The following is a 25623-nucleotide window of genomic DNA, read 5'->3' on the forward strand; positions in this document are numbered from 1 at the left end:
CTCTCTCGTTGCTATAGGAACGACCATATCGAGAGCATTCAAGATATATTCTTGTACTGAGAGTTCTATAGGAATAAAGGAGAAAGAAAAGGTCGAAATATTTTTAATTCATTTGAAAAAATATGTTACTGCGAAATTTTGGTGAAAAAATTGTAATGTTATTCAAATTTTATATTAGTTCTTAAGATTTTATGAACGAACTTAAAAAAACATAAATAAATAAATAAACGAACTAAAAAAAAACGATTTTTTTTTAAACCGTTGATCACTTAACATATTCTCAAATGACGGTGTCACTAAACTGAGAGACGAAATAAATGAAATTTTAATATTTAAACAAAACTAAAAAAACAAATAAACCATCACGCCATTTCCCCGTAAGGGTAGACAGAGAGGATAGAAAGCTGCATCTTTGCATACAGATCTTGCTTCCTCTACATTCATACATCTTCTCATGCACGCGCGCCGATTATTCCGACTTTTAACATGTCCATCTTCAAGTATTTGTTAGATTTGATCATGCCATGTCTTTCTCACTCTTCCTCTATTTCTGCTCGTTCCATATCCATTGTTGATAGTTAATATTTTTAGCCGTTCTTCCGCTGTCCATTCGCTCTACATGTCCAAACCAACGCAGAGATTCTTTCTTGATTTTGTCGAAAATGCTTATCTCAGCCTTACATAATGTACGGATCTCGACATTTGTGCATCTGTCGTACATAGTTTTACCGCACATTCGCCTGAGAGATCGCATTTCGACAGCATTCAACCTACTTTCATCTTTGTTTTTCCAAGTCCATACTTCGCTCCCATACATCAGGGTCGGAACCAGGACTCCAATCTGCTAATTTTCCTCTTACGACAATCATTTATTTGCCAAGGTTGATTTAAGTGCACCGTTCACTCTGTTCCCGGCATTCACGCTCCTTTCAATATCTTTTTCAGTCATTTTATCCCCGGTACATCCCAGATACATAAATTCCTCAACTACAGTGATTTCACATTTAGTCTTACTTTCATGATATAATATTTATTATTTTTAACTGTTTTATATTTGACGTCACCTAGTTAAATTTACCTGAAAATTATTTAAACGTTATTTGAAGTAATTTTATGGACTCACTCAAGGGTGCAGTGGAAAAATTCCAAAGTTACTAAAAGATTTATACACCAAAGAATTTCTCTCCAAATTATTCAAAAATCGGAAAATTTGGTCATATTTCTCAAGATAAAAATTCTTAATCATCCCGATATTATATGACGAAATGAAAATGAATACTCGTAATTATTCCCACGTATTGGATATATTTCATATAGGGTATTGTTCCTATAAAATAAACTATTTGAACTTTTTAGATGGTAAATGGTAATCAAACCTTTAAGGTAATTATTTTATGAGACAGATGCTCTATGATATTCTCATCATAAATATTTAATTACTAAATTTTACTGAATGTGTTATATAATTTTTGTTTCTAAATCTAAAGTTAAAAGAAATGTATGTTTTTAATTTATTTATATATTTATTTTATTGGGTAAACAAACAGTATGTACAGAAATATTGTATTTTTTTTTGTATTTTAGTGTAGGACATTCATGCACACGCCAAAAAAATGTTTTCCGTTAAGACAATAATTTAAATTATTTTAAATATAACAGATGTAAAATATAAGAAATGAAAAACTATATGTGTAATAATTAAAATAATTAAATATCTGCTTTTTTAAGTATTTCTATGATTTTTTACTCAAATTTACGCACAGTGTCATAAAAAATATCAGCCTCAGTAAATCTATTGTTATATTGGTCGCATATTCTAGGTATTGTAGATTGTTTCAAATACATTGTTTCTTGACGCGTTGTCTGTGTAAAACAGAAGATTTTGTCTTGTCGGTCTAGATGGCACACGGAATGGAAATCTTTCAAGTACACAAGGGGAATCGATTTTTTATTTATTAATTTGTCTAAAATAACTAAATGATTATTAAACCAAATTTGTTCATATTATATGTTTTGTACGGGGCAATTTTGCCGTATATGTTAATAAAATAAAATAAACACTTTATTACAGAAGATGAAATTCAATTGGAATATTACTTTGTCCGCGTAGTTTCGACTTTATTCGGCACCTTTTTTGCTATTAGAATAGTGAAATAATAAAAATAGCTTTTCGTTTTACCTTAGTTTCGACATAACACAGATTTATCAAGCAAGTCGGGACATGAAATAAATTATTAATCGTTTCATTTGGAGATTTGTATATACACGGTTTTTCAGGGCTAGACCGCGAAACTTCAGAGGAACATTTCTCATGGTAACTTAAAAAAAAAATCCTTTTATTTTCCAAAAACTATTATTTTTTTAAAAATATTTTTTGTATTTAATTAAAAAATTGAGTAAATCTTTAATTTCTCGGACTAGCATCTCTCTCACAAAGCCCTACCCCTCCCCTACAAAAAAAAATGAGATTAAAACGTATTTGGCCAACAAAGCGATACGCACCAGACGCGGACAAGGGAAGCGGCTGGGTAGGAGAGGGTAGGTGTTTGTTGAGGGACTGTTAGTCCGAGAAATTAAGGATTTACTCCATTTTAATATTATTAAAAAATAAATAAAAAATTAGAAAAAATAGTTTTTGGAAAAAAAAAAAAATAGGATTTTTTTCAAGCTTACCATAAGGAATGTTCCATTGAAGTTTAGCGGTCTGGCCCTAAAAAACCGTGTTTAATAATAAATAAATAGAAAACAAATAATTCATTATCCTTTTTCTTCCGCCTCGTGTGGATTGGAACAATACGTGTGGACTGCAAAGCAAATACAATAACCAGTTATTCGTAGACTGAAGTTATTGAATATTGTTAACCATTCGCTTATATTCGCCATATTGTTCTGAGATATTGGTTCCAATAAAAATGATATTGGGCAATTGTTTCGAAGGAATAATTTGTTCTAGTCGTTATTGGACATTTCAAGTGACAAGCGCAAACGTGCTGTAATATAGGCTTATCCTTGATAGAATCTTTCTCAAACTGCATAAAGAACTTATTTGTAAGATTTTTTTTTTGTCAATTGAAAAAGGAAAATTTGCAACTGAGAGAGAAAATATTTCGGAGAAGGGAATATACAAATATGGACATTAACAGCTTGTCCACCACATACCGCACACCACGTCTGAGGACATAAGTCTCCTAGGCGGTGCCCACATACACGGAAAATTTGCTCGTTGTCAATTTAAAAAAGCTGCCTGAAAGAGCTTTCTGAAATCTGGTAGCCTTTGCATCTTTGTGCTGAAAGTAAGTAATCTAGAAGCACAAATTATTTACTTCATTGGATTGAGAAAAGAGAGAAGTGAATTCTTGACGGCTGGGATTAAATTGATTGGACGTGATCAATTCGCCGAAATGATTACAAAACTTTTTACAAGCCTCGAAATTATTTTTGGAAGGCACTAGATCTGTATATCAGGACCTATAGCAGGGCCACGGATGGTAGCAAGAAGCTCCATTCGGTAATCATAGAGAAGGGGAAAAGAACAAGACTACAGGATGTGTTCAGAAGATTGGTTAGGTTATCCGCAGCAGCACGAAGGGGAGTCGACAATATTAAAAACAAATATTTTTTTATTAATTTTACCATGACCTGATAAAAACTGCGTAGTCCGGCGATCAGGGATAACCCAAAAAGATTCTAAGCGCTGATGGATTGAAAGAAAAGAGAGAAAGGTAACCCTCCCTGAAGAGGAAGATTCCCATCGCGATTGCCAAGCACCAAGAAGAGCATTTAAAGTCATTTATTTAATATTCGATTGAGACATTCCTTCAGTTGGGAGTAGACGGACGCCACCAATAACAGAAAAACGCCTTCTTTTTAGGTGGAAATTTTCAGATCGTCACTGAACCTCCAGATTTAAAGGAAACAAGCCCGTTAGAACCGGGAGAGCATCCGTTGAGCATGTCCTATATGCTCTAGAAAGAGCCAGAAGAGCTTTCCTTTGTCCGCTTAAAATAATTCGTCAGAAATATTGCAACTCATCATCAAATGGACACTAACAGTGCTTATGATCTGTCATTGGCTCGTTGAAGAGACTACGTTCTCCATTCTGTCTATATTTAAACATCTACATTTCCTTAACTCTTTCATCTGTTGACTTTATTAAGTCAAAAAGCTGAAACCATTTTCAATGCGGATGGTTTCATCCGCATTTAGACAGTTTTGTCTAAAGTCTGTTCATCATTACAAGAATTTCCAAAATCACAAATACGCCGCTCATGTAACGCGCGTGTGTCCCCATTATTGTCATCAACCGACTGAAGACTAATTCTGTTTTAGACGACACCCGCCGCAGAACAGCGTCTCTGTCTTCCTTGTTATGACTTCTATTTTCGTACTCTCTCTTGTATAAGGTATCTGTATAGATGTGTTGCTGAATAAGCAGACATTCATTCTTTGCGTAGCGAGGGTAAATATTTTTCGTATTAACATTTAGCATAGTTGTACAAATTTTACTTTCCAAATCGGGTGTGAAAATGTCCATTTGAAGATAACAAAAATACGTAATCATCATTTTAAAAAAAATTTGAGATATATCAAGTCTTGTGTCCTATGTAGACTAATGTGACATCACAGCCATACCAGATTTAAACTTCCACATTTGCTCAACTCTTACATCTGTTGATTTTTGTAAAGTAAAAAAGCTGAACTTTTATGAATGGCTAAATTATTTTCCATATTAGGTAGCGCCTGTCTAGGAAGATCAAAAATACTGTTTTGTGTGTGTACTTTCGACTCGATAGCTGCGCTATTACAGGGCTAAATTAATAATAATAATAATAATAATCAAAGTTTATTAACAAAAATAACAATAACTTTATCTACTACATAAACACTTAGGTAATAGATTTCTCTGGATCATGTCTAGTCTGCCTAACTAGGTACAACCTGTTTTAAGGCAGACATTTTTATGCAAAAAATAAACAATTACATTACTACCTACTTGTTAATATACTAAACAGTTTTACAATTTTAACTTATTAGGAATTTATTTTCAGTAAATTTTCCGATTTTTCTTGACTTAAATCCTGTAACCAATTTTTCACAAATTTGTTAAATTGAATCCGGGTCATAGTTTTGCAATCTTTGGGTAGCATATTGAATATTTTGGGGCCCAGAAGCCTGAAATTTCTTTGCTCGAATTCAGAGTTTGTGATAGACCCCATGGCCCATCCTCTAGATTGAGAGTGTGGGAGAGTTCTTTTTGGGATTTGATAGAATAGTTTACTTGCACAAACATTATTATTTTAAAAATATATAATTGTCTTATATCTAAGATCTCGAATTTCTCAAATAACTTGACGCTGGGGTACCTGAAGGGCTTTTTAAAATTATTTTTATGATTGATTATATGTTTATTTGCATAAATTATGGAAAAGAAACTATTAAACAGTATGTCTCCATGTTTTTCATTTTTTTCAAATGTCTGAACTTTAGAATATTCCGTCTTTTACTAGTGGTAACACGATGTTACATCACCGCGTGCAAAGGTATTATTTACCACAGTTTTTTAAGAGTTAAACACATGCAGAAACAAGCCATTTTACACACATAAAATGGCCACTGAAACCAGACAATGATGGGTCATAAGACATGTAAATACGTAAACTACCATATTCCCGTCTCAATAATATTATACCTCTCTGTTGCAATAAATTGCGATTTTCCAAATATATTTCCTTGTCTAAAAATGACAGATCTGCCTCAACTTGACCTCAATCAATAGCACGTCATCAGGCAATGAAGACCATCATCATTCAGCCCTGAAATACCCTATATAAGGGCGTATGATCAATTTCGGGGGTGAATTATGATTACGGGTCGTTTTTCCAATCCCTATAGCACTCGGGGGTCGCACGGAATAAATCTACTTAATTATCACCGCGGGAGCTTTTCGTTTTTCTTTTTGGAATAAAACCAGACTTGGGGTGAAATTATGTTTTTCTCTCTATCCTCGGTTTTACAATATGGGTTTTTTTTCATACAGGATATTATAATCCCCTGTCGTATGTGCAGGCAATACAACGAGGTATTATTATACATATATATATATTTTTATTATTTATTAAGGAAAAACAAAAGTTGTTATATAATAATACAAAATATAAAAAATAGTGCATACATCCAGTTAAAGTTTTTCACAAATATAATGAGAGAACACGTTACACAGTAAAGAGAAAAATAATAATAAAATAAATAAAACAACTTTGTTTTTAACCACTAATTTTTATTTTTCACCGACCGGTTTCAAAGCAAACAAGCTTCTTTGTCAAGGTTTACGTAACTAATGAATTGATTCCTTTTTATTTTATTACACATTAAAAAAGTGAACATGATAGAAATAAAATAAAAAGGAATCAATTCATTAGTTACGTAAACCTTGACAAAGAAGCTTGTTTGCTTTGAAACCGGTCGGTGAAAAATAAAAATTAGTGGTTAAAAACAAAGTTGTTTTTTTAATTTTATTATAATGAATAACCACAAAGTTAGTGCTTCAAATATAAACTTTATAAAAGAAAAATAATATATTATATAAGACATGAGAAAAAAAAGAGCTCGTAAGAAGGTTAAGGGATGAAGAAATAGAGTGGAGGACGAGAGGAGAGGAATTTTTATTATATAGTTGACCAATTCAAAATTATGACATAATAAAATAAACATATTTAAAGGAACATACACTTATTACACACTGATACATGTTTAATTTTACAGTGTTTCAAAAAGTTTTTTTTTTAAGTCATAAATTTTGTATAATTAAAGAAGCATAATTCAAAAGGTGTAAATATTTATGATAATCAATTAAAAAAATATTTACTGTTTATAATTAAGTATAAGGTCATTTTTCCCTAATATTTTTATTGCTTTTATTCCTTATTTTTTCTAATTCTTCTTCTTTCTGTGCCATATCAGGTCTCCCCGACGTTGGCGATCACTCTAGAGTAGGCATTCCGGTCCTGCGCCAACTGGAACAGCGCCTCGACCCCACGCACTCCCGTCCAGTCGCGGATGTTTCTCAGCCAGGACATCTGTCGCCTTCCAACCCCACGCTTTCCCTCGATCTTTCCCATCATAATAAGCTGTAGAAGCGTATATTTGATTCCGCGCATGATATGGCCCAGATATGCGAGTTTTCTCTGTTTTATTGAGGACAGTAGTTCTTTTTCGGCACTGGCTCGTCTCAACACCTCCACGTTGGTCACTAAATCTGTCCACGGGATTTTCAGCATTCTCCGGTGAAGCCACATTTCAAAAGCCCTCCAGTCAATATTTATCACACTACCTAAAAAACAGCATCCCAAAAAATGTAGTGATTATTTTCTAATATTCATCTGTAATTTAACAAAGCTACACACTAGAAAACATACTATTTGAGAGTATTTCTCGATTAAATTTCACATGCATATTTATGTTTACATATTTATTACATACATATATATACTTTGAACCGAGTTGTGGTCCCGTGATATTATTGTGGACTCACGGGCCAAAGGTCCGAGGTTCAAATCCCACTCTACCACAACTCGCTTTCTATTTTCCATCACAAGTTATTTACGACTTTTAGGAAACGGTCTGAAAATTTAAATATTTTAGTAAATAATTAGTACTCAAGTATTTCTCCTTTCTACTGTGTGTGAATCGGGTTGTGGTTCCGTGGCTAGTGTCTCGGACTCACGGCTCCATGGTACGTGGTTCAAATCCCACTCCACCCCAACTTATTTCCTATTTCCTAATAGTGAGTTATTAACACGTTGTTGAAAATAGCCTTCAAAATGAAATATTTGGGTAAATTATAAGAACGCCAATAATTCTTTTTCTAAAAAAGAAAAGTTTTTTTCTAGCGTCTACTGCCTGTTTTTTACAATAATGTTACCTTTTCACGGAACCCTAGGGTTTCGCGAAGCATCTTTTAGAAACCACTATTCTCCAAGGTGGCGCAAGAGTTGTCATCCGATGTTCTTTGACTGTATTTTTTTTATTAATAAAAAAATAATAATTATGCTTTTGAATTATGTTTATTTGATATCTTAACCTTTTTTTATTAAGTCGAGAAAATGATAGCGGCCAAGGAGCCGTCCCCAGAATTGATGAACATACGGGCCCGATGAATGGCATTTTCCTTCACTCTTTCCAGAATTTCCGGCGCCAGGTTCTCGCATTATTGACAGATATTCTCTTTGAGCGCTTCAAAAATCTGAGACTTGTTGGCAACGACTCTTGATTTCAAGAAACCCCACAACAAAAGTCAGGAACGGTTAATTCGGGTTATTTGTTGCCGGCTAGTGCAAATCACTAAAACGAGAGATTAAGCGACCCGCAAATACAGCCCTCAGAATATTGGTCGTAGCTCATGCAGTATTTTGTTTTATTTTATTTTATTTGGGAAATCAACAGTTCTACATACATAGTTATAGTAAACAAACAGACATAGTGTATAAACTCGGAACTAATAACAGATTTCCACAAAGTATACAAAGTTAGTAAAGAAAATATATTACATATCAAATAAACACATATAATTTATACATATAAAAATGTTATTTTCATGTACTCAATAATCAAAGAATTTTTTAATATTTATTTTAAGAACATAAAGTTACTGTAAATTGGGCGGGATTAGGACAAGAATGCTTGAAGAGGGGATAAGGAGGGGAAGGGAGATGTACATATTTATTATTATAATGTCTTCTAAGTTACATAATGCATTTTTAGTGTAAATTTTAAATCTGGCAGAGTGATGTTTGTGTAATCTATATTTTTAAATTTTGTATTGTACACTGAAAAAGTCCAACGAAAAAAAGCATTTTTAACATACGATGTTTTACTTATCGGTACATGAAACAGGTGGTACCGTCTACAAATCCTGGCTGGCACATGCATTGTTTTTAAACCAAGCAGCTCTGTACAGTCAACAATTCTTGTCATAATTTTGTCAAGCAGTCGTTGGTCCGCACACACTCTGCGGTATTGTAGAGAAATGATTCCATGGAAGATGGAGGCAGTGAAAGTTGATACATAAGAAATACCGGTTTTGTATTTAAGGTACTTTATAAATTTGTTTTGAATATTTTCTATTCATACTGGGGATTCCATATCTGAGATGCGTATTCTAAATGCGAATCTCAAAATTATCTGTAAAGATCGCCAATTGATGCTCAATTACGTGGCACGTCATCTGGTCGATAATCCTGGATCCTCTGGGACATCTTCAGCCACAGCCGGGATATTCTCAGAAGGACGGCTGCTCTGGAGCCGGCGAGACCTGGCAGCATCTCATGCTGTCCCACACGTTTCAAGACAAACGCCTAAACGCCGTAGTGCTTATCCAGTTGGTGTCGAACGACAACACCACCGACAAATTATTCCGCCAAAAAATCGAGACAATTTTTCCGCGTTCTTAGAGAAGTATGGCGATGTATGTCTTATTTATTGTGTATGCAGACAATTGGTAGAATTCCACATTTAATTTGGTAATGTATCTAAAATAAAACAAGTTTATTGAATTATATTTGTACTTTATTTTTTATAAAATATACAAGGGGCATATTGTGACGCGTTTCGTCTTGTAAGGACATTTAAAAAAGTTTCCTTATATACTAAAAGTAATTGCTATTTTATGTTTGTGGATTTCTATACAAGCCAAAATAAGTAGAGTTTCATATTAGAGGAGTATTTAGGTTATATTGGGGAAAAACCTTCTAGTATTTAAACATATTTAAGGGTATGACTTTAAAATAAATAAAATAATTATTAAAATATTCAAACAAACAAACAAACCATCGTGCCATTTCCCCGTAAGGGTAGGCAGAGAGGATAGAACGCCACAACACTCTATCTTTGCATGCAGATCTCACTTCCTCTACATTCATACAACTTCTCATGCACGCGCGCCGATTATTCCGACTTTTGACATGTCCATCTTTAAGTATTTGTTGGATTCGGACATGCCATGTCTTTCTCGGTCTTCCTCTATTTCTGCATCCATCAACATTCGCATTGTAAATATTCTTAGCCGTTCTCTCGCTGTCCATTCGTTCTACATGTCCAAACCAGCGCAGAGCTCCTTTCTTGATTTTGTCGATAATGCTTGTCTCAGCTATTGATTTCATTTATACGGGTTTATTTTGAAAATTATTGTTGAAAGTCTTCGTATTTTGGCTTGTATAGAAATCCACAAACATAAAATAGCAATTATTTTTATATATTATACTTTGTAAATATTTAAATTAGATTGTTTGAAAATGTCCTAACAAGACGAAACGCGTCACAATATACCCTTTGTATATTTTATAAAAAAAAGTAGAATTATAATCCAATTAGCTTGTTTTATTTTGGATACATTACCAATTTAAATTGATGTCTTGTTGACGTGTATTTTGTATCTGTTTAACATCTGCCGCCATTTGCAAAAGTTATGGCATCTTCCGAAAGGGTGATGACTTTTGCGCCACCTTATAGAACTCTTTATTCTCTTCTCAAAATAAAAATGGCCAATGATAGCCACCGTGAAGTGAATCCATAAGGAGACAAAAACTCTTTTACAAAGAATTTGGCGGGTTATGCACGAATAATCCTTATTTCTTTTTCAAAAAGGTTTTAGTTTCAGAGCTGTAGAACAACTTTTATTAAAAAAGTTACATATCTATGTACCTGTCTGAAGAATTTTCGGGGGCATATATATTATTGCGTGTGCGTCTGTGACTACCCAAAATCTATGAAAACTACTCTTTGTTTATTCTATGAAAATCTATGAAAACTACTCTCTCTTGTATTGTGTTTATCAGTTTTGTTATCCATAGTGTTGAAACGGTGTTTTATTTGTTAAGCTTTTTTCTTGTTTACTTTTTAGCATGAACACTTTACAAATTTACTGCTCAATGCTCAATGTTTATTTCTGTAAATTCATTGATTATTTTAAGTAACTAGAATTTCACTTGTCCATGCACTTTGCTGCTACAAGACGATAAGTAATCTAGCTTCAATATTCAAATGCTTTTAACTATCAAATATGTTAATTGAGTAAAAAGGGGTCTATAATTCCAACCGTCCATGCGCTCAGTATCTGCAAGACTTGTTGTAATCTAACCATAAATTTGTATTACATTTCGTTTTTTTTAAATATCACGAAGTAAAATAGATTGTCTCATTCATATAAATAAAATAGATGTACATAAATTAAATATTTATAAACTTTCTGAACATTTTGTTAAGTATCTGTGTATATTAGGTCTTTTTTATTTATTCTCACATGTAAAAATAAAATAAAAAAGTGTATTGTTAAGTGTCCTCGGCACGGGTAACCCCAGATAGGTCACATAATTTTTACAATTAAAATTTGATTATAATGGAAAAAAAAAAAATAATTTACACACGCAAACAGCAAAGTTCCCCGTACTTCTGCAAGACGCCGATTTAGTAGCTCTCCGAATATCGATAGAGGTGGTTTCTTCGTTTGTGTTACGAGCACAAGCTGATGGTTTTGAATTTTTTTAACAATTAGATTTAAACTATAACTTTTGAATTCAACTTTAAATAATTGAAGATTGCCTATGTATATTTCAGTTTTTTGATTTAAAATCTCTAATTTTTTGCATGTGTAATGTCGACACAGCACCGTAACGCGAGTATTTTTTTGGCTCAGTGAGGGAGGGTTAAGATAATCCAAAATAGATTAAATAGAAATCAGTAGAATCAACCTCCAAAAAAGAAACCAATGCGTCTCCAACGGTCTATTCGCGTCAGAGTGTTTCCATGCTTTCTCGGGTGTCCCGCATGGCTCTAACCTGTGTCTACTGTTGTTCTCAATTTTCATAAACAATATTAAAAATGTAATTTTGAACTCGCGTTTTCTGTTGTTTGCGGATGACTTACTTAAAGGTGACAACTTCTGACGATTTTCGTCTTCTCCGAGCGGGTATATCCAATATATTTGAATGGGGAAGGCGAAACAAACTTAAGTTTAATGTTTCAAATTGTTCGGTCACGTCCTTCCCTAGGGTCCAAAAAACTCGATTTCGTCACTAGAAAATGAATGACCAGAGTCTAATACGAATATTGAATGTTAAGGATCTGGGCGTTAGATTGTTGAGCACCCTGACATTTCATGAACACAGAGATAATCAGTGGTAATGCATTGAAGATGTAAAGATTTATTCTGCGTACTGCCAGGGTTTTCAAAAATACCCGCGTACTGAAAACTCTTTACAACTCCTTGGTGCAAAGTAGACTCGAGAGTGGCTCGATGATTTGGGGGCCACATGAGCTTATGAGAAATATAGAGAAAATTCAAAAGAAGTTTCTGAGATATCTCTACATAAGAGAGTGCGGGTATTATACTTGGCTCTACCCGACTGAGTTTCTCCAGGATATGTTTGGCTACAACAGTTTAGAGATTAGAAGGAATGTGTATTTGACTACACATTTTTATCGATTGTTGCGCGGTATGATCGATAATTCTGAGATTATGAGAAGCATTGGTTTGTATGTACTTGAAAATTACCTAAGACAGCGTCAGCATAGATTGTTTCATATTCCAATATACAGGATCAACCTGCCAATGGTTATGCCTGTTGGAAGGGCTACCGCCACGCTAAACAACATCGCTCTGGATATTGATCTGGTCCATGTATCCGAAAGGGCTTTCCGGAGCAGGATTCTCCTACTACTTTTACATGAGTCTCGTTCATGTATTTTTTTTCTTTTTTATAATATGAACGTATTGAATGTATGTTTGTAATGTAAATGCTACATTTAAAATAAATTAATTGAAAAAAAATTGAATTGTATTGAAAAGATATTCCCTGGAGATAATTGAATTAACTTGGATTAACACAATTTAATGTTCGTTCTCCGGAATAATTTGTAATTGGGAACCACCAGAGAAACCCGCAGTTTTTAATCTTGTGCTGTGGGTTCTTCGTCTTTGTTGAAGTAAGTATCAATCAATACCGGCTTCTCAGTATATGCATAAGTGCTGCGCAACGCCAAGTAAAAATATGGATAAATAAATAACTAATGTTAGTAAATATTAGTATCCAACTACTTGTCGACTTTTTTAATCTACCGGTTTCGAGACATACCCATCTCTTCGTCAGGACACTCACTACGCCAACATGCAAATACTAGAATACACCTTCACCTTCACCATCATGGTAGTATAAATATATATAGCACTAACTTTGCACAACACTCTTTCCTCTATTGTTCTTGCTCTAACTACAATGTTTTTTTTCATCTATTAATATATATTTTAAATGCCTCTCTCACTTACTATTTAATGATGCACACACCGGAACGCTTACTCCCACACTAATACATATAAACACACATCTACACTTACTCTCATACAAATACACATAAACACATCCTTTTGTTGTAACACAATTTAATAGTAGGTATGTATGTAGGTATGTATGATTTTTATTTAGAAACTTCGCTGGTCTGTCTTTAAACCGTATTTTTTTTTTTTAATGTTATCATTGTCGATTGTTTGTTTTTTTTTAAATAAATAAATAAATATAGTATTTCTTAATATACGTATTTAAAAAAAATTTCAATTTGCGATTTTGAAATAATATTTTTTGTAAATGGCTAAATTATATAATTTCTCAACTTTTTATGAGACTATATAAGTTTGTGTAGTAGTATTACAGACGAGGGTATTTTAATATTGACAGTTCCTAGATTGAAAGTGTTTGATATCACGGATTGAACATGTTCTATCATATTTGATACATTCTCTATAAATACTGGGACCAGGTTCGGATCGTTCGGAAAATCCACGCCAACCGAAAAGTTCTAGCCATAAATATTGATAAGTAGCAGAGAAGAATTTCCTTTTCGAAATTGAGCAACGGAAAATTTCCTCGAGCGAGCGTATTATATTTTCCGAGAAACGAAAATTTAATGCGGGGCTCCTATCACCGAGACATCTTTTTTTTTTATATTTTGAAATATGGGTCCATCGAAGGAAAACAACAAGTTGTAACTGAAATTTATTACAACAGAGATTAAAAACATTTTTCAGAAGGGAATATAGACGTCGAGACTTCTAGGCTGGTTTAAGTGGTCACTTTACTGACTGTGTAACATTTACCGTTCTGCCTATGTTTTATTTTTATTTATTTGGAAAAACAGCACTTTATCTATAAACAATTCAGACTAAAGTATGGTGTATGAGTTCAATTCAAGTTTTTCATGACTATATAATACTTTTTGGAGACATACTTATGAACAGATTTAAAAAAATATATATTTACGAGTATATACTAATATTTACAGAATATCATACGAGAGAGTTAAATTAAATAGTTATTATTTCAAATTGCAATAAAGATGGAAAATACCTTAAATAAGGGAATATGGAAGTCTAGGCATTTACAGGGCGTATGACCTGTCATTGGCTGGTTTAAATGACCACTTTACACACTGTGTAACATTCACTATTTTGCCTGTTTGAACATCTATATTTCTTCAATTCATCCATTTGTTGGTTTTAGTGAAGTTAAAGAGCTAAAACCTTTATTGTTGTGAAGAGATTCATCTGACTGAATTATTTCACATACTGGGCAACGCCTGAAAACAATTTTCTATACTTATTATATTCCTTTCTTTAAGGTATTCTCCATCCTTGTTGAAATTTGTTAATCTTAACGACTCCCAAAGGGGATGAGATCCAGTATTTTGTCTACAAACATTTGGACAAACTTAAATATTGTAATAATGATGTCGTTACCAAAGCGTTAGGAGGGATGAAAAAGATAAGAAAAGATAAGGATAAAATAAGAAAAAGGAGGGATTCTGTGTAGGGAGATTACCCTTAAAATGCTTGTTAAGAATAGAGACGGGAGAATAACGTGATAGTGATACATATTTAATGAAAGTAGTTCTAATCAATTTATTTTAAAATGAGAATGTTTTGAATCAAATATATCAAGGGACGAAGAAATTTTGTTATATTCTGTGCAGCTACGGTTAATGAAGGAATTTTGAGCAAAGTTATTAGATGGTACAAAACTGTAAACATCTTTATCCCTTCAGTTTTTCCATTTGTTGATATTTATGAAGTTAAAGACTTTAAACTTTTATTGATGCGAGTTACATATTTTTTTTAAATTTTATTTTATTTTGTAATACCTCGGTAACAGGCGTCCACACCGAGTCTATATGCGGAACCTACCTTATATTATAATGTGTGCATCATCACATATTTGGTCTTATAACGCCGTGTACCTAAAGCCTTATGAATTCACCATAAACATGGAGGCCGAGATTTATTTATGTTCAGTTCATTGATATTCGATTGGAGAACAACAAAGGTTAGACTCGCCATGTTGAAGGAGTGTACATTATAAGCAAGGTAAAAATAATATAACTCCCACATAATCGTGTATTATGTTTATATCCATACAGTGTTTTGATTATCATATAAATCATTGTCGTAAATGTATGTAGGTATTTGTGCGGATGTTGGAGAGCCGGCAGCTGACCGGTGTAGAGGAGCCAAACAGCCCGCGACCGAAGGTGGCATGCTTCTAGGCTCAATATCTGCACAGTACCCATGTTTATCGTATTACTACTAATATGATTTTTCGGCTTTTTTTATTGTTGATTTTATTATTTTTTTAAACGTTTTTATTTAATTTTTTTCTTAGTGGTGGGGGATTTGAGTGGGAAACTCCTTGATAATTTTCCGACTGTTTAAGTCTACTGTTTTTTTATATTAATGTCCCATATGTTCTTTTTCATTATTATTGTTGTGTTTTTCGTGTATACTCATATGTCTGTGTCAACTAATTGCTCGTCCTAACTCAACACAGGACTTTTAGTCCTATGGAGTTGGGACTTATGTCTCAAATAATGAGTGATAAACTGCCTTTAAGAAAATAAATAAATTCATGTATGTGTACATTTAATTTATGTTTGTGTATTACTGCGCATATATTATTATAAACACCAACTAATACTACTAGAACATAAAATAAAAAATAATGTAAATAAATGCCTCGACACAGGTTATGCCCAGCGAAGTGTTCATATTCTATTCAAATATCATAAACTTTTCTGCTCACTCAAATTTAAAATACACATTTGGTCATGATATTCACAATTACAATACGCGTTACCCAGGGAATCTTCATGTGTCTAAAATTCGCTCAACAAAGTTCGGCTGTAGGTCTTTGGAGAATATTAGCCATTCCGAATATAATAAACTGCATGATGAGCTAAAACACGAAAAATTGAATAAAAAATCCAGAAGTGTCGCAATCAAAAAATATTTCTTAAATCTTTTTGATAGTGATAATTATTCATGTTATTTATGCAGATGGTGTTTTATGTATCTTATACAATAATGTTTTATTTCTATTTCGGATCCAATAATATGTATGATATTATGTATTGTCAATTTATTTTTTTTATTATTTACGGTCCCAAATGAGTTTCTTTAATAACTCCTGGGAGTATAATATGTACTTTTTGTATTTTATGTTTTATTAAAAAAAATTAACAAAAATAAAAAAAATTAATTCATGTAAAAATATTTAAATATCTAGATATTTAACATTAAATTTGAATTTGTATAAATGTATTATTGTTTTATATTTTTTCTTTATATATCCTATGTTTTTATTTTTCTTTTTCATGTACTTGTATTTAAAATTATATAAACTCTTATAAATAAACAACAAAAACAGTGTAAGTCACTCTCCATGCACAAGAGTTTGTCTCTTTTTTTGGAGAGTTACAGTGATAACATTTACTAGATGTGTAAAAGTAGATATGTTTAGAATTTTACAAAAACATGTACTTTTTATGAAATTTATGAATTAAAAAAAATCAAAAAATTGTACTTACATTCAAAATGAGAGTTCTCAAACAACTACGTTTTGAAATTCTGTTTATCTATAATAGTTTTTACATTATAACTTTTTATGTATTCACTCAAATTATCGAATTTAACCACACTCTCCCACTTTAAAATCAAACCCCACTTCCATACTTAAGCACCCTCACACACATACACTGACCTCATTATTATATTTAGTGTTTTTTACATTTTATTTTCCAAACATAACTAGATTTTTTCATTTGTAATTCTGTATAGCGCTTTGCTGGCTTTATTTTATACATTCATGTAATGTTGTTCATATACTTTTAACGCTGTTATTTTTCCCCATAATCAAAATGATTTTAAAAATTCCAAAATATAAAGAATTTGAATTTATAACTTATTTTAATTATTTTATCATGAAGTGAATGCCTTGATATATATACTGCCTTGTAAAAAAAGCTTGTTTATCTCAGTTAAATGTATTGTTTTAACTCCCTAGGAGGTAAGTGTCTACATTCCCCACTGTTCAATTATTTTAAAACTTTAAGGTTTTAGATATAAAATTGCCATATAAAAAGAATTGTTTGCTTCATACTACATTGCTACATAAAGATAAAATAAATAGTTATATTTCTAGGTCACAAAACGTAAGTACGCGACCTCGAACAGGTGGTAATATCTTAATTCCTAAATTATAAACAACTACTGCACAACATTATTATACTTACAGAGAAATATTTATCTTTAATAAAATGAACAAAGATAATAAAAAGTACAGTCAGGAATACAATATATTTAAGAAAGAAGTGAAAAGTTACATCTATAATTCTTCTTTATGTTACACTGATTAAAAACGTTTATATTTATTTTTTATTTAAATATATTAATTAAAATAAAATAAACTATTGTAAAACGTCACTCCCCATTATGTACACAAGAATTGTTTATTTTTTTTACGTAATGGGAAACGTTAATGTAAATATATGTATTTGATAAATGTAAAAAATTGTATTTAGTTGTATTATTATCTTTTTATTTGTTATTAATAAAAATAAAAAATAAAATCTTATTATTATTTTTAGTGATGGGGGTCAGTGCTATATAAGCTCCTGACGTCACTACGACCTGTAAAGATCTATTGTGACGGGTCCCCGTGAATAGTTCTCACCCTTTAAGCCCAAATTTATAAATAACCTGGCTACTGTAAGAAAGACGAGGGTTAATCACTCCTCCAAGCCCAGAAGCGTAAAGTATCGAGCTATTAGGTAGGCGGCGAGCTTTTAAACATCTTAAGGTTTAACCAGTGGTCCCTCAAGGATGAGGCTCCTTTTCTGATGTGAAGCATCACGTTCTCATTCAATGTGTATAGGTGTTTCCTCATCTGCACTGCAGAACCTTTTTGGTGTGGGGGCCTAAAGAAGCCACTTACTCACTAATGGTTGAGAAAACACTACATGAGAGGGTGTGGATACTACCCATTGCAGTTCCCATCATTGCTTCTTTTAGGTATGCTTAGTATCACAAGTTTGCGGGCCTAAAAGAAAATTGTTTTGCTTTTGATGGCCTTTAAACTTCTGAACGGGTAAATTTACAATCCCAACATTTTGGAGCGCATAAAATTAAATGTACCGAGCAACCATTTAAGAGCTATGCAACACAGATCATTTGTTCTTCCTGAACGTAGGACAAATTTACCGTTGATGATGCCTGTGGGGAAAAAGATTGATCAGTTGAACAGTCTACCGAGAGAGGTGGATCTTTTTCATGCTGGGATTACTAGTTTTAGACTCTCCCTATCTAACCATGTATTATAACGTGTTTTAGTTAACTAGTGGTACCCCGAGGATGAGGCTCTTTTAATGATGTAAAGCGTCACATTCACATTGAATGTGTGTAGGTGTTTCCTCATCTGCACCGCAGAACCTACATCTAGAAGTTTCGAAAAGTTTAATGTCTTCCAAACGGAACTCTATGCCATCTATGCCTGCGCACATGAAAATTTGCGCAGACAATACAAAAATAAAAGAATTCATATTCTCTCAGACAGTCAGGCTGCTCTCAAAGCACTGAACTCTGTAGAGATTAATTCTAAATTAGCCTTGAAGTGCCTACGGGCGCTTAATTGTGTCGGTGAGTGAACATCGAATGTTAAGGATATGGGCGTTAGATTTGTAAGCACTCTGACATTTCATGAACACATAGAGACAATCAGTGGCGATGCATTGAAGATGTTAGGATTTGTTCTGCGTACTGCCAGGGTTTTCGAAAATACCCGCGTACTGAGAACTCTTTACAACTCCTTGGTGCGAAGTAGACTCGAGAGTGGCTCGATGATTTGGGGGCCACATGAACTGAAGTACTCTCTTATAATAGAGAAAATCCAAAAGAAGTTTCTGAGATATCTCTACATGAGAGAGTGCGGGTATTATCCTTGGCTCTACCCGACCGAGTTTCTCCAGGGTATGCTTGGCTACAACAGTTTAGAGACTAGAAGGAATGTGTATTTGACTACACATTTTTATCGATTGTTGCGCGGTATAATCGATAATTCTGAAATTATGATGAGCATTGGTTTGTATGTTCCTAATAATTACCTAAGACAGCGTCAGCATAGATTGTTTCATATTCCGATATTCAGAACCAACCTGCCTATGGTTATGCCTGTTGGAAGGGCTACCGCTATGCTGAACAACATCGCTCTGGATATTGATCTGTTCCATGTATCCGAAGGGGTTTTCCGGAGCAGGATTCTTCGACTACTTTGACATGAGTCTCTTTCGTGTATTTTTTTTTCTTTTTTACAATATGTACGTATTGAATATATTTTTGTAATGTATATGTTATATTTAAAATAAATAAATTGAAAAAAAAATTGAAATAAAAACAGTGTGATATTAATTGCGTACCTGGACACTCAAACATCAACGGTAACAAGACAACTGATAAACCTGCAAGGCTGGGAGCTGAGACAACTCCAATAGGCCCTGAGCCTTACTGTAGGTTGCCTTAATGTGCTCCTCGTAATGAGCTCAGGTCATGGGCCAGGAAGCAGGGTGTAATGCTCTGACAAAAAGTACCTGGTTAGCACCATGCGAAGGAACTGATAAAAGGGTACTCGCAAAGTGTCCATCTAATAATATAGTTTGTACAAATTTCAACGTAAATTTTCAATAAAATTAACAATGCGTGGTTTGTTGAAGTGAGCATATTAAATTCAGATTATCGCCATGAGAGATCTCATTTCTCATTCCGACTTTGTTAGCTTTCATACCGTTTTTTATCATTCCCCGTAATATTCAAATTTGTATACGGAATAATGAATCGCTACGACGTTTTTTCATTAAATTTATGAAAATGTAAACGGCCCCTTTTGACGCCATTTTGCTTTCAAAATCCACTTAAACATTTATAACGACAATTTTTATTACGAAAAACATTGAGTTTTATTTTTAAATAAATTATATAAAACAAAAAGTTATTTTAAAAAATACTCATTTTACTATTACGTAGCTTTTAAAATGAATAAAATGAAATTCTCTTTTAAATCTAAATTTATTGCAGCAGAGAGGGAAAACATTTTTTGAGAATGGCAATATGGAAGACTAGGCATTTATTTATTTATTAGTATATACACGGCAAAAATGCCTTTTATAAACATAAACACAAATACAATAAACATACATTGTTCTGTTGCAAAATTATGAAATAATATAAAAACAATATTTTGTTTATTTATTTATTTTTATTTTACAATACGCCCAAGGGGCATTTAATATACAGGTAAGTACAAACATAGTGCGTAAAAATTCAAAAGATAAACAACGCTTTTTTGTATAGATGTAGAAACAATAAGAAGCATACTGCCATGCAAAATAAAAAGTAAAACTTTACATAGTAAAAAAAAAAAAAAAAAATTCAATGGATATAAGAAAAGTAATTGAATTAAAAAGCAAATTGTAAATAATTTGTAAAGAATTAAAAAAAAAAATAATACATTTTTATATCCTTATAAGTATAAAAAAAAATGGTATCAACAAATTATTGTTAAAAACAAATAATGAAAATTAGTTAACAGTAAGTATATATGTGAAAATAATATAATATGCGGTACACAAACATATTTGATAAATTAATATCAGAAAGAGATAAGATAATAGTAATACACATCAAAAACAGAGGAAGAATTGTATGAAAAAGAAAGTTTTATTGCGACATTAATAATTAGTTTCAAACAGTGCATTTAAGAACGTTTTAAAATGGGTAATTGTCGTATTAAAAATGTCTATTTCACAAGTAAATATATGTATATATCTATACATATTACACAGTTGTTTTATAAATGTTCTATATAGGTAATAACTTTGGGATTTTAATACTTAACATACTTAGGTAGAAAAATAATAAAAATAAAGAAAACGCGGTATATTCGAAATAGCAAAAATCATAAATCATTTAATTGTTGGTATTGTTGCAATGTATATTGAATGCCCTAGGAATAATACTAACTGTCTCCTAATATATAATAATTTACAAGGTTTGTGACCTGTCATTGGCTGGTTTAAGTGGCCACCTCACACACTGCATATTATTCACCATTTTACCCATGTTTCAACATCCACATTTCCTCAACTCTTCCATCTGTTGACTTTTGTGAAGTAAAAAAGCTGAATTCTTTATTATTATATTCATCCGGCTGTCCAATTACTAGGCATCGCCTGAAAACAATTTTCCAATTTTTATATTTTTTATACCAGTTAGTTTAATGATCAATGTTTTGAGCATATCCAAATGTTTGCAGACAGGCTGGGTTTCTTCCCTAGAAAGTTAGTTCGATTTAAATGTCTTCTTCTTTCAACAAACATTTAAACATACTCAAAGAATTGTTGATAAAAGTAACTGTTTAAGTCGGAGTATAAAATTATTTTGAGTTGAATTGGTTCAGCCGGATAAATCTCACCCCCATAATAAAAGCTTTAGCCCTTTTACTTTACAAAAGTCAACAGATGGAAGAGTTGAAGAAATGAGTATGTTTAAACATGGGCAAAATAGTGAATGTTACACCGTGTGTGAGGTGGCCATTCAAACCAGCCAATGACAGGTCATAAGCGCTGAAAATCCCTAGACTTCCATCTTCCCTTGATGTTTTTCCTCTCTGTTGCAACACCTCGTCTACAAACATTAAAAAAATACTTGTTTATTTTTATTACCTTATACTTGTTTTTTATTTTTTACTATTATATCAAATTGTATTGTAGTATTGGCAAATACGAATTTCATATATACATATTTTTATTTCTTCTTTTTTCGCGATAATATATGCATGCTTGTTTATTTATTTAACCTTAATTTGTATTTCTTGCTTACCGTAACACTTTATTTACTGTGTTTATTTCATAAGCTTATATCTTTGCAGTTTTCGTTTATATGTTTTTTCTTGCATACCTTTGTTATTGTTGTTTTTTTTTTACTTTGTAAAATTTTTACTATATTCCTTCGTTAGTTACCTTCGTTAGTTCCTAGTTATTTCACATATTTTTTCTGTATATTCTGTGTTTATTATTAAGCATGTTAGCATGTATTTTATTTTTATTTTTAGTAAATGCCTTTTGGATGTTAATGAACAAAATAAATAAATACTTAATACTTGTTTGAATGTTTTTAATTTGTTTGTTAACGCTTTAAATATTAATAATATATACCTATATAATTATTTTTTATATTTTTTATTTTGTATACAAAATCATTTGTCTTGTTAATTTCTTAACATGTTTTTTTCATAATCATGTCGTTTTAAGAAATTAATGCGTTTTTTATAATAATTAATTATTATTTAAAATAATATCTTTATGCAAAGGTCTTGACGTAAATGAACAATTAGTTTTATCATACGAAAAGCTATCAGATTTCAACTTATTACTGGCAATTAGAGTAATATCCTATCTCTTATATCTCTACGAGCAATATCACAAATTGGACAATTGACCAAAACCATTAGAATAATGACTGGGATTATATAAATTTGTTTGGGGCAACCCAACGGATTATTAATATTGACATTTATTGATGTTGCGATTTAATTAAATTTTGTGAATGAATTTTTTTGCATTATATTGTATCAGTGAAAATATGTCTAAGAATGATATGTCACTTTTTTAGTCATATTTAATCATACATATCACCGGATTCGTCTCGGTAAGATTTACTATTTAGCAAAATATAATATGTCTTCGTTCAACAAGGTTAGAGACTATGAGCCGTGTCACTTTATAACATGTATGTTGAATTGAATTGTGACATGAATTCTGATAACTGTCTTGTCATGTCATTTACTCGAAAGAAAAAAGTATACTATTTGACTACAAACTATCTGGGAAAATTGTCAATCGTTAAATGAAAGCGAGAGATTTGGGTACAGACTTCTAGGGTTTATCTTACAAATCTCCAAGCTATTCTCATCACCAAATACATTCAAACTTTTTAACTATACTTATGTGCGAAGTCAACTTGAATTCGCTTCATTAGTATGGTCCCCTCAATATAATGTATATATTAATTAAATTGAAAACATTCAAAAGAAATTTGTAAGGAGCCTGGCATATCGTTTTGGCAACATTGAAAATGATTACGGCGCATCTTTGATCAATTTCAATATAGAATCACTACAAAAAAGGTGCCTTACATATGATTTAATTTTTCTTTTCAAAATTCTCAATAATTTAGTTGATTCGCCGTATCTTTTACAAAATATTGGTTTCCGTTGTCCTCTTCGCTATACTAGATTAAATTCCCTTTTTATGTACCAACTTGTAAAAACAATTAAACCTCGAATTCATTCATTAGACGTACCTGTAGAAATTATAACGGACTCAGTATTGATGTAGACATTTTTAACTGCACGTTGCATTTGTACAGAAAATTTCTTCATGGGGTCGATTATTTGGGATAGTTGCTGAATGTGCATCTTGAGTGGTATAATATAAAATATATATGGTATAATATAAAATATCAACTCACGCGTGCTCGCTAGCCTACTCCCTCTCCTCTAAGAGTAAAACAAGACACGGGCGCTTTATTCGTTGAGTTAAATGTCTGTCAATAGGAGCACAGCTTTATTTAAAATGTAATGAAAAATCACTCACTTCTGGACTGATGTCTGTCACGTTGGCGCTGGAAACGAACTCCCGAAGAAATCCATCAAGCTCCGTTCCTTCGATGTAGCCGTTTCCTGGAAAACACAAAAATACGATACATGTTTTTTGTTCAATATTCAGACTTCATTTTTCACCAACTCTTCAAGCAATAAAATTCAATTCCGAAATAAATCCGACCTTATAGTTGATCTTACTTTGATGCGCCTGAACTACTGAGCTCAATAAAATTAAATATCCCAACTAGAAACCTCAGACGAAACTTACTCTTTCATACCGATAATCATAGAACTAACTATGGTTTTCATTACCCTATGCCCAGAATTCTTAGGTCTGCCAACAAACATACCAGTCTTGATTTCCTCGATAACAACTTGTCTTCTTTCAAACGATCACTGAATCAAATTCAATTATAAACACCTCTCTCCCGCTTCCACTCACAGAAAGTCTACTATAAACCACTGAGTCTTTCTACTTTTTTATAATAATTTTCCATGTATAAATGTGTCCATAAAAATACCCATTGGGCGTATATATAAATAAATAAATAAAATACTCCAGATCTCGTCACTTATAAGTATTTATCGACGTTATGCAAATATAAAAAAAAAGTAATAATTAAGCATAAGTAAAAACACAGTTTGTCAATTGTATCTTAAGCTTAAAACTCATGTGTGTTTTTTTTAAATTTAGTTTTTGCTCATGAATCTCTAGATATTGTGTTATTTCGCAAAAAACTTATTAAGCTTTATATTATTTTTTTATACTGATATTTTTTTTACTGCTCAACGCAATTAAATTAATTTATTTGTTATGTATCTAACTGTAGCGAATGGTGATTTTATTTACAGGTAAGCTATTAAAAAAAATCATATATTTGTACCTACATAGGAGGTACATAATATAAAGTAAGTAATATATACTATAAATTGATATTTTTCTGTGGTTCTGTGTGATACAACAACTCTGATCCATGGAATCAACTCAAACAATGTAACTTCGTGATATATTATATTATATAGATATATCAGCGGACCTGATAGACGTTGTTCTGCCCGAACATTGGCTTGCCTGCCATTAGCTGGTTCAGCAAACGTTTTTTCGATTTTCAATTTTTCGATAAACTATATAGTAAGTGACATTTGACATTGAATTTGACATTTTAATATTTAAATACGAAATAAAACCTTCAAATATGTGAGTTTGTCTAAATGTTTGTAGACAAAAGACTGGATTTCACCCCCTCGGGAGTCATTAAGATTAACAAATTACAACAGGGATGGAGAATACCTTAAATCAGGGAATATGTTGTTATGAATTGTTTTCAGGCATTGCCTAGTATGTGAAATAATTCAGTCAGATGAATCTCTTCACAACAATAAAGGTTTGAGCTCTTTATCCTTAAAATCAACAAATGGAAGAATTAGAGAAATAAGGATGATCAAACATAGACAAAATGGTGAATGTTACACAGTGTGTAAAGCGGCCACTTAAACCAGCCAATGACAGGTCATAAGCCCTGTAAATACCTAGACTTCCATATTCCCTTATTTAAGGTATTCTCCATCCCTGTTGTAATTTGTTAATCTTAATGAC

The 25623-nt window shown here is 32.1% G+C and overlaps 1 pseudogene across 1 annotated transcript in view; it reads right to left on the minus strand.

The window, feature by feature from the left end:
• LOC148277255 (calbindin-32 pseudogene) overlaps window positions 1–25623 on the minus strand; it is a 192032-nt pseudogene that overhangs the window by 48539 nt on the left and 117870 nt on the right. The window contains exon 5 of the transcript XR_015823542.1: window positions 24019–24104. The product of XR_015823542.1 is annotated as a calbindin-32 pseudogene (transcript). The remainder of the gene's footprint in view (window positions 1–24018; window positions 24105–25623) is intronic.

The sequence above is a fragment of the Micrasema longulum genome, unplaced genomic scaffold (genome assembly GCF_059751315.1).
Source record: "Micrasema longulum isolate JH-2025_06_02 unplaced genomic scaffold, ASM5975131v1 h1tg001060l, whole genome shotgun sequence".
NCBI classification, from domain to species: Eukaryota; Metazoa; Arthropoda; class Insecta; order Trichoptera; family Brachycentridae; genus Micrasema; species Micrasema longulum.